Below are 11,215 nucleotides of genomic sequence, written 5' to 3'. Positions count from 1 at the left end.
CACTTGCAGCCTCTACAACTTTTGAGCAGTTGAAGTCTATGTAACGACCCAGCCAGTCATTTTGAGTATTGTAGCCCTATTCCACCATTTATTTCTTATTCTATGTTCATTTATGGTTATGTGACTTGTCGGAGTTATTGGTTTGGTTCTGGGGATATTTCAGAATGAATTGGAATACTTAGTCCCAATGTTGGAAGCTAAAGTTGAAAGAGTTGATCGAATATTAATTTATGAATAAATGACTCCGGAATAGGGTTTTTATGGTTGTGATAGCTCCGTATGGTGATTTTGGACTTAATTGTATGTCCGGATATTGATTTGGAAGTGTGTAGGTCGTATTGGATTGAATTGGCGAAAGTTGGATAGTTGAAGGTTTGAAAGGTTGAGAAGTTTGACCGAGAGTTGAATTTGTTGATACCAGACTCAGATTTTAGTTCTGGGAGTTGGAGTAGGTATTTTATGTCATTTATGACTTGTGTGCAAAATTTGAGGTCAACCGGAGTTGGTTTGATAGGTTTCAACATCGATTTTAGAAGTTGGAAATCCATTAGTTTTAATAGGCTTAAATTGGGGTGCGATTCGAGTTTTTGATATTGTTTGATGTGGTTTGAGGCTTCAACAAAGTTAGTATGATGTTTTAGGATGTGTTTATATGTTTGGATGGGATCCCGGGGGCCCAGAGTGTGATTTGGATTGAAATCAGATTGAGAATTTGACTTAAGGAATTTCTGTTATGTTCAATTCTGGTGCAACAGCACCTGCGAGGTTTTGGCCGCAGGTGCGGAGCCGCAGAAGCGGTCATGGGGTCACAGAAGCGATCTTGAGTTGATTTGGGCCGTTGCACATATGCGAGAGAAATTTCGCACATGCAAGCTCGCAGATGCGGGCAACGGGTCGCAGAAGTAGATGTTGGCACATGAGGTTGTTGTTGTAGGAGCGGAAAAGACTCCACAGGTGCGATCTCACAGAAGTGGGCCTTAGACCACAGAAGCAGCTGGTCGGGAGTTTAATGAAATTCTACAGAAGCGGAACCGCAGATGCGGTGTCTATGCCGCAGAAGCGAGAATCGCTCGGCAGACTGATAATCGAGGGTTTGAGATTTTTTTTCATGTTTTGACTTGTGGAGCTCGAGTTGGGCAATGTTTGAGAGATATTTCACTCTAATTCAAGAGGTAAGCAACTTTTGATCACTTTTATCTATTAATATTGAATACTCATTGATTGTTCTACCTAGATTATATGTTTGAGGTGAAGTTTAGGGGATTTTGGACTAGGTATTATAGAATAGAGAGTAAGATATGGGGATTTGAGGGTCGATTTGTGGTTGGAATTGAATGATTTTGGTATGGTTGGACTCGTTATTGAATGAGTGTTCGTATTTTGTGAATTTTGCTAGGTTCGAGGCGTAGGCCCGGGGTTGACTATTTGCTTTCATCACAAGGTTAGTCGTGTTACTTATTGAGAATATTGGGTTGGTTATACTCATACTACACTCTGCACTTTGTGTGCAGATGCAGGTACATCTGGATGCGGTGATTGCTAGATTTGGTGCTAGTACCTGCTCGGAGACTTTAAGGTAGCTGCTGTGACGCTCACAAACCTCGACTCTCCTTCTTTTCATTTTATTTAGTATTGTTCTATTTCTCAGACAGTTGTACTAGAGTTTCAGATTATGTTGATACTTAGTAACTCATGTACTCGATAACACTATGTTTTGGATGGTTGTAGGAGAGTTACAATTGTTTTATCAGATATTAATGAGATTTTCCGTTGTTGAGCTTATTAAATCATATTTTTAATTTAAATTCTTAGTTATGTGATTGTCGGCTTGCCTGGTAAATGTGTTAGGCGCCATCACGACAAGTTAAGATTTTGGGTCGTGACAAGTTGGTATGAGAGCTCTGGCTACTTAGGTTTTATGAGTCATGAGTAGGTTTAGTAGAGTCTTGCGGATCGGTATGAAGACGTATGTACTTATCTTCCAGAGCTTACCGGACCGTTAGGAAACTTGACTTTCTTGTATTATTGTCGTGTATATTTGTTTATTCCGGAATCTAAAATTTTACTCTTCTATTATCTCACAGATGGTGATAACACATGTGACCAGTTCATGCAGACAGCTACCAGTACCACCAGCTAGGGTCGCGAGAGGTTGAGGCCGCAGTAAAGGTCGAGGTGCGGCTCGTGCCACAGCTAGGGAAGCACTTGTGGAGACACCAATTGCTCCATCTGAGGAGCAGATACCAGATGTGGTTGAGCCGGTGGGACCAGATCAGGCACCAGTTGTGCCCATTGTGATTCCAGGCCTTTAGGAGACTTTGGCCCGGATATTGACTGTATGCATGAGCCTTGCTTAGGAGGTTTCAGTTTCGGCTACTCCAACCACTTCTCAGGCCGAGGGAGATGCTCAAACTCCCGCCGCTCATACTCTAGAGCAGGTAGCTCAAGGACTCCAGATACCGGTGGTATTACTAACCAAGCCGGTTGTAGCTGATCGGGCCCAGGTTGGCCCACCTATGAGTGATAAGGAGCAAAAGATACTAGAGCGATTTGGGAGGCTTAATCTTCTAGAGTTAAGTGGGGCCGAGTCAGAAGATGCTCAGGATTTGATAGACAGGTGCCAGTGGATCCTTCGCACATCAGGTATATTGGAGACTAGTGGAGTTTCATTTAATACTTTTCAGTTGATAGGGGCAGCCTACAAATGGTGGGAGGCCTCTGAGTTGAGAAGGCCAGCTGGCATTGCGCCACTTACGTGGCATGAGTTCTTAGTTCTCTTCTTAGAGAAGTTTGTGCCACATACTCGCAGAGAGGAGTTGTGTTGGCAATTTGAGCAGCTACGCCAAGAGGGTATATCACTGACTCAGTATGAGATGAGATTTTCAGAGTTCGCTCGTCACGCGATGTAGTTGGTTCCCACCGAGAGGGATAGGATTAAGAGGTTCATTGATGGCCTCAACTATGAACTACGTTTCATTATGACCCGGGAGATTGCGATTGGTGTGAGATTTGACTAGGTGGTTGATATTGCTAGACACCCAGAGTTGGTTCGCAATCAGGAGCGTGAGGAGAGGGATGCCAAGAGGCCTCGTAGTTCGAGTGGTTTCAGCAGTGCCTCATCTGGAGGGCAGTCCCATCACAACAATAGTCGTCTTTGTAGGCCCGCTCAGATGGCTCGTCTGGTTCATCATGGTGCATCATCTAGCTATGGTTCATATAGTGCTCGTCCAGGTCAGTTATCTTTCAGCGCCATCCTAGATCAGAGTTCATCCCATGCTCCATCAGTTCAGGGTTCGTCTATGCTAGGTTCTTCTAGTGGTTATACTGGTTCTCGCAGTCCGATTCAGTCCCTGCCGCCATTATCAGATCGAGGTTTCTTCGAGTGTGGACAGTTAGGCATGTAAGGAGGTATTGTCCTCGTTTTATGGGAGGTCTATTTCAGGACTATGAGTTTCGTACCAGTTACTTCACCACCCTCTAATCCAGCTCGGGGTGGGACTCATGCAAATCGAGGTCACCCTATAGGGGAAGGTCGATTAGGTGGTGGTCAGGCTCGATGTTATGCTTTACCCGCCAGGCTAGATGTCGTTGCTTCAGACGCAGTGATCACATGTATTGTTTTAGTGTGTCACAGGGATGCTTCCATATTATTTGACACTGGTTTCACTTATTCATATGTATCATCATATTTTGCTCATTATTTGGATATGCCCCGGGATTCCTTAGTTATGCATGTTCATGTATCTACGCCGACGGGTGATTCTATTATTGTGGACTGTGTGTATCGGTCATGTGTGGTGACTATTGGAGGATTAGAGACGAGAGTTGATATCTTACTACTTAGTATGGTTGATTTTGATGTTATTCTAGGCATGGATTGGTTGTCACCATGTCACGTTATTCTGGATTGTCACACTAAGACCCTGAAGTTGGCGATGCCGAGGTTGTCTAGGATTGAGTGGAGAGGTTCTCTGGACTACGTTCCCAGTAGAGCGATTTCATATCTGAAGGCCCAACGGATGGTTGGGAATGGATGTTTGGCATATTTGACTTTGTGAGGAATGTTATTACTGATACTCCTACCATTGAGTCTATTCCGGTAGTGAGAGACTTTCTGGATATATTTCCCACACACCTGCCGATCATGCCACCCGACAGGGACATTGATTTTAGCATTAACCTGGTGCCGGGCACTCAGCCCATCTCTATTCCCAGGTATTGTATAGCACCAACAGAGTTGAAGGAATTGAAAGAACAACTTCAGGAGCTACTTGATAATGGATTCATTAGGCCTAGTGTGTCGCCTTGGGGTGCACCGGTTCTATTTGTTAAGAAGAAGGATGGTTCTATGTGGATGTGCATTGATTATAGGCAACTGAAAAAAGTCAAAATTAAGAACAAGTACCCTTTACCGTGCATTGATGACTTATTTTACTAGCTTCAGGGTGCTAGAGTGTTCTCTAAGAATGATTTGAGGTCTGGTACTGCCAGTTGAAGATTCAGGATTCTGATATCCTGAAGACGACATTCAGGACCCGCTATGGTCAATACGAGTTCCTTGTGATGTCTTTTGAGCTGACCACCGCCCAACAACATTTATGCATCTGTAGAACAGTGTATTCCAGCCATATCTAGATTCTTTTGTCGTAGTATTCATCGATGATAGACTGGTGTACTCACGCAGCCAGGAGGAACATGAGCAACATCTGAGGATTGTACTACAGACGTTGAGGGAGAAGAAGTTTTATGCTAAATTCTCAAAGTGTGAGTTCTGGCTTGATTCTGTGGAGTTCTTGGGGAACTTTATGTCCAGTGAGGGTATAAAGGTAGATCCGAATAAGATTCAGGCAGTCCATAATTGGCCCAGACCGTCTTCAACTACTAAGATTTAGAGTTTTCTTAGCTTGGCCGAATACTATCGCCGTTTTGTGGAGGTTTTCTCATCCATTGTTTCACCTTTGACTAGATTGACCCAGCAGGGTGTCCCATTCAGGTGGTCTGATGAGTGTGAAGAGAGCTTTTAGAAGCTCAAGACTGCCTTGACCAAAGCTCATGTTCTAGTTTTGCCTTCTGCATCGGGTTCATATACATTGTATTGTGATGCTTCCCGGATTGGTATTAGGTGTGTATTGATACAAGAGGGTAGGGTGATTACCTATGCATCATGCCAGTTGAAGCCCCATGAGAAGAACTACCCCGTTCATGACTTAGAGTTGGCAGTCATTGTTCATGTATTGAAGATTTGGAGGCACTATCTCTACGGCGTGTCTTGTGAGGTATTTATAGATCATCGGAGTCTACAACACTTGTTTAATTAAAATGATCTAAATTTGAGGTAACGGAGATGGTTAGAGCTGTTAAAAGACTATGATATCACTATTTTGTTTCATCCCCAAAAGGCCAATGTAGTGGCCGATGCCTTGAGTATAAATGTAGTTAGTATGGGTAGCCTTGCATATATTCCAGCTGGTGAGAGACCACTAGCATCGGATTTTCCGGCTTTGGCCGATTAGTTCGTGAGGTTATATGTTTCGGAGCCTAGTCAGATTCTAGCTTGAGTGGTTTCTCGGTCTTCTTTATTTGAGCCCATCAGAGAGCGTCATTATGACAACCCCTATTTGGTTGTCCTTAAGAACACGGTACAATATGGTGATGCCAAGGAAGTTTCTATTGGAGATGATGGGGTGTTGCGGATGCTAGGTTGGATTTGTGTGTCCAATATGGATGGGTTGCGTGAGTTGATTCTTGAGAAGGCGCACAGTTTGCGGTATTCCATTCATCCGGGTGCCGCGAAGATGTATCAGGACTTGAGGCAGCACTATTGGTGGAGTAGGATAAAGAAAGATATAGTGGAGTATGTGGCTCGGTGCTTGAACTGTCAGCAGGTGAAGTATGGGTATCAGAGGCCGGGTGGTTTGCTTTAGAGACTTGATATTCGTGAGTGGAAATGGGAGTGTGTTACCATGGACTTCGTTGTTAGGATCCCACGGACTTTGAAGAAATTTGATGCTATTTGGGTGATTGTGGACCAGTTGACTAAGTCCGCAAATTTCATTCTGATGGTGACTACCTATTCTTCTAAGCGGTTGGCTGAGATCTATATCTGCGAGATTGTTCGTCTCCATGTTGTGCTAGTATCCATTATCTCTGATCAGGGCATACAGTTCACATTGTAGTTTTGAAGAGCAGTGCAGTGATAGTTGGGCACATAGGTTGAGTTGAGCACAACGTTCCATCCTCAGATGAAAGGACTGTTCGAGTGCACCATTCAGATTTTGGAGGATATGCTACGCGCTTATGTTATGGATTTTGGGGGTTCTTGGGATCAGTTTCTACCGCTTGCAGAGTTTGCCTACAATAATAGGTACTAATCGAGTATTCAGATGGCGCCTTATGAGGCCTTATATGGGAGGCGGTGTCGGTCTCCAGTTTGTTGGTTTGAGCCGGTGGAGGCTAGGTTGTTGGGCACGGATCTGGTTCAGGATTCCTTGGAAAAGGTCAAGTTGATTCAGGATCGGCTTCGCATGGCACATTCTAGACAGAAAAGTTACGCCGATCGGAAGGTTCGTGATGTTACATATATGGTGGGGGAGAAGGTATTGCTCAGATTATCGCTCATAAAGGGTGATATGAGGATCAGGAAGAAGGGCAAGTTGATCCCACGGTATATTGGACCTTTTGAGGTACTTGATAGGATGTAAGAAGTATCCTACATGATTACATTGCCACCTGCTCTATCGGGTGTTCACCTAGGGTTTCATGTTTCCATGCTCCGGAAGTATTATGGTGATCCGTCTCATGTTTTGGATTTCAGCTTGGTTCAGTTAGATGGGGTTTTGACTTATGATGTTGAGTCGGTGGCCATTCTAGATCAGTGGGTTAGAAAGTTGAGATCAAAGCATATAACTTTAGTGAAAGTTTAGTGAAGAGGCCAGCCAATCAAGGAGGCTACTTAGAAGATCGAGCGGGAGATGTAAAGCACATATCCATACCTATTTGAGACTCATGGTAGGATTCTAGACCCGTTCGAGGACGAATGTTTATTAAAGAGGGGGAATGTAATGGCCAAGTAGATCGTTTTGAGTATTGGAGCCTTGTTTCCCCATTTATTACTTATTCTATATTCATTTTTGGTTCTGTGACTTGCCGGGGTGGTTGGTTTGGTTCCGGAGATGTTTCAGAATGAATTGGGATACTTAGTCCCAAGGTTGGAAGCTTAAGTTTAAAGAATTGACCGGATATTGACTTATGAGTAAATGACTTCGGAATGGAATTTTGATGGATCCGATAAATCTGTATGGTGATTTTTAACTTAGGAGTGTGTCCGGATATTGATTTTTAGGTCCGTAGGCCATTTTGGCTTGAATTGGCAAAAGTTAAAAAGTTGAAAGTTTGGAAGGTTAAGACGTTTGATTGACATTTGACTTTATTGATACCAGGCTTAAATTTTGGTTCAGGGAGTTGGAATAGGTCTGTTGTATTATTTATTACTAGTGTAAAAAATTTGAGGTCTATCGGAGTTGATTTGATAGGTTTCAACATCAATTTTATAAGTTGGAAATCCATTAGTTTCAATAGACTTGAATTGGGGTGCGATTCGTGTTTTTGATGTTGTTTGATGTGATTTAAGGCTTCGACTAAGTTCGTATGATATTTTTAGGATGTGTTGGTATCTTTGAATGGGGTCCCGGGGGGCCCGACTGGTGATTTTGATTGAAATCAGATTGAGAATTTGACTTAAGGAATTTCTGTTATGTTCAGTTCTGGTGCAACCACACATGCGAGATTTTGGCCGCAGGTGCGAAGCCGCAGAAACGACCATGGGGTCGTAGAAGCGGTCCTCAGTCGAGCTGGGAGGGAAATTCCGCACCTGCGAGCTCGCAGATGCGGGAAGCGGGTCGCAGAAGCGGATGTTAGCCTTGGAGGCTGTTGTCGCATGAGCGGAGAAGACTGCGCAGGTGCGGTCCTTGGACTGCAGAAGCGAGATTTGGGCCGAAGAAGAGGCTAGTCGGGAGTTTAATGATATTTTGCAGAATCGACCTTTCTTCTGCAAAAGCGAAATTACAAATGCGGTGTTTGTGCCGCAGAAGCTAGAATCGCTAGGCAGACTGATATAATCGAGGGTTTGGGCTTTGAGAGGGATTTCACTCTAATTCAAGAGGTAAGCAACTTTTGATCACTTTTGTCCATTAATATTGATTACCCGTTGATTTTCCCTCCTAGTTATGTTTTTTGAGGTGAAATTTGAGGGATTTTGGACAAGGTATTGGAGAGTAAGATTTGGGGATTTGAGGGCCGATTTGTGGTTGGAATTGAATAATTTTGGTATGATTGGACTCGTTATTGAATGGGAGTTCGGATTTTGTGAATTTTGCCGGGTTCCGAGGTGTTGGCCCGGGGTTAACCTTTTGAATTTGATTAAAGACCTTAGCTTTATCGTATGGAATCGATTCTTATAACTTGTATTGATTATATTAAGTTATTTCTAACTAGATTTGAGTCGTTCAGAGGCCGATTCACAAGGCACAAGTTTATTGAAGTATTGAGTTGCGCACTTTGAGGTAAGTAACATTTCTAAAATTAGAACTGAGGGTATAAATCCTTGAAAAATATGTTATATGGTTGTGTTGGGGTGGCACACATTCTAGGTGATGGACGTGTGGGTGTGCATCGTGGTAATTATGATTTGATTGATTTTTTTGTACTGTGTTGTTCTCAAGTCTTGTTCTATCCATGAAAGCCTTACTTATTAGAGTAATTGAACTGTAATTCATGTTAGGAAAACATGTTTAGGCTATGTGCTTATACTGTTGAGGCCTAGTGAGGTTATTTCTGCTATTTTGAGCTATCTGCTTTAACTGCAAATGTGTGCTCAGTCATGATCCTTTACTTGCATATCATATCTTAGTCTCTATTATCATTCACTATTATATTATATGTTCTTACTGAGTTGGGCTGAGTAGTATGAGATTGTGATCCCCGTGAGACTTGAGAGATCGATGACTGAGTTGGGCCTGAGAGCCGAGTTGAGATGGCTATATATTATGGATCGGGTTGTACGCCGCAGCAGGCCTTATTGGCTTATTTATTTATTTATTGTGGATCGGGTTGCACGCCGCAGCAAGCCTTATAGGCTTTATATTTGCGCATGGGCAGGATCCACCCCTTCAGAGCCTGACATACCAGTAGTGAGCGCATGCACAGTGATATACATACATGTGCTTTGGTGAGGGGCATTGATGTCAGACACCCGTACAGTGCTGAGTGATTGTGTGAGAAGAATGGGAATTTGTGTTAGACATATTAAGTACTCTGAGAGTGTGAATACCTGGAAATACCACTGTGATATCATACTTTTGGCGTGTATATTTGACATGTTGGCATAGAGACGTACTATTCCTCATGCTAGTTATACTTGACATGTTCTTACGAGTGTTGGCCTCTATTTGTGAACTTGAAAGCATGTCTAAATTTCTATATTGTGATCATGCTGAATATGGAAGTTTCTATGAGTTGTTACTGTTATTCTCATTGTGATATCCGTGTTGTCATTATATTGGTTCTGACCGTATCCTTCTAAGCTCGTCACTGCTTTGAGCCCAAGGTTAGTCCTGTTACTTATTGAGTACTTTGGGTTGGTTGTACTCATATTATACTCTGCACTTTGTGTGCAGATCTAGGTACATCTGGATGCGGTGATTGCTATATTTGGTGCCAGTACCTGCTCGGAGACTTTGAGGTAGTTGTTATGACGCTCACAAACCCCGACTCTCTTTCTTTTCATTTTATTCAGTACTGTTCTAATTCTCAGACAATTGTACTAGAGTTTTAGATTATGTTGATACTTAGTAGCTTATGTACTCAATGACACCAGGTTTTGGGATGGTTGTAGTAGAGTTATAGTTGTTTTATCAGATATTCATGAGATTTTTCACTGTTGAGCTTATTAATATATGGTTTTAATTCAAATACTTAGTTGTTATGTGATTATCAGCTTGCCTAGTAAATGTGTTAGGCGTCTTCACGACAGGTTGAGATTTTGGGTCGTTACAGTCTTCTCTAACTTAAGCACCACTACTGGCATTACATGATGTTAACAAGACAATTGGACAAGGAATATGTGTTGTCCTCATGCAACAGGGCCACCCTATTGCTTTTATCACCGGGGCCCTTTCCCTTAAACATGCTGCTCTCTCAATTTATGATAGGCAATTATTAGCTGTTGTTTATGCTGTAACCAAGTGGTCTCAATACATGTTTGACCAGAAGTTCATTATCAGGTTTGATCAAACGACCCTCAAATTTCTATTGAAACAAAAGCTTCACACCAATTCTCAGTTAATGTGGTTGACAAAGTTGATGCCTAGGGTATTTGGAGCTGAACATTTTCATTGGTCATCTCTACTACCAGCTGAGAGTTATTACAAGCTATAGCTCACAATTGGGACACCGATCCTGAGCTAAAAGCACTAATTAAACAACTGAAAGTGGATCCTACAGCTCACATGCAATTTACTTGGCACCCGGATCAGTTGAGGAGAAAGGGCAAACTAGTGGTTAGTAAAGTGCCACAACTTCGACTGTACATCATTGATTTATGGAATTCTACTCCCCAAGGTGGTCACTCATGTGTTGAGGCAACATTGAAAAGGATCTTGAGATTGTTTTACTAGAAGGGCATAAAAGGATGTAAAATTCTTTGCTAAGAAGTGTGACATTTGTCAAAGGAACAAGTATGACTTAGCTGCTTATCCTGGTCTCTTACAACCTCTCCCAATTCCAGGGGAGGTATGGTCCCAAATCAACGTTGATTTCATTGATGTACTTCCTGAGTCCAAGGGGGTATGAGGTGATACTACTCATAGTAGACAGGCTGAGTAAGTATGACCACTTTATTCCTCTTAAACACCCTTATACTACTCAATCTATTGCTAGGGTGTTTATGGAAGTCATCTACAGGCTTCATGGTACGAGCACGTAATTTTTGCCAGCGCATGAAACTACTCCTAAATATTCCAAAAATAGTTTTTAGTTATTTACGAATTTTTGTTTATTTATTTGATTACATTTTTGTGTTGTCGCACCCCTAGGATTGTTCTTAGATAATTAAAAATCATCAAAAAATATTTTACCTTCATTTGTAGCATTTTTAGACTTTAATTGTATTATTAGTTTTTAATGGCATGTAGTTACACTTTTGTTAAATACAAAATCA

The sequence above is a fragment of the Nicotiana tomentosiformis genome, chromosome 12 (assembly GCF_000390325.3).
Source record: "Nicotiana tomentosiformis chromosome 12, ASM39032v3, whole genome shotgun sequence".
Taxonomy (NCBI): Eukaryota; Viridiplantae; Streptophyta; class Magnoliopsida; order Solanales; family Solanaceae; genus Nicotiana; species Nicotiana tomentosiformis.
The sequence above is the reverse complement of the archived record's forward strand: the minus strand, read 5'-3'. Positions refer to the sequence as shown.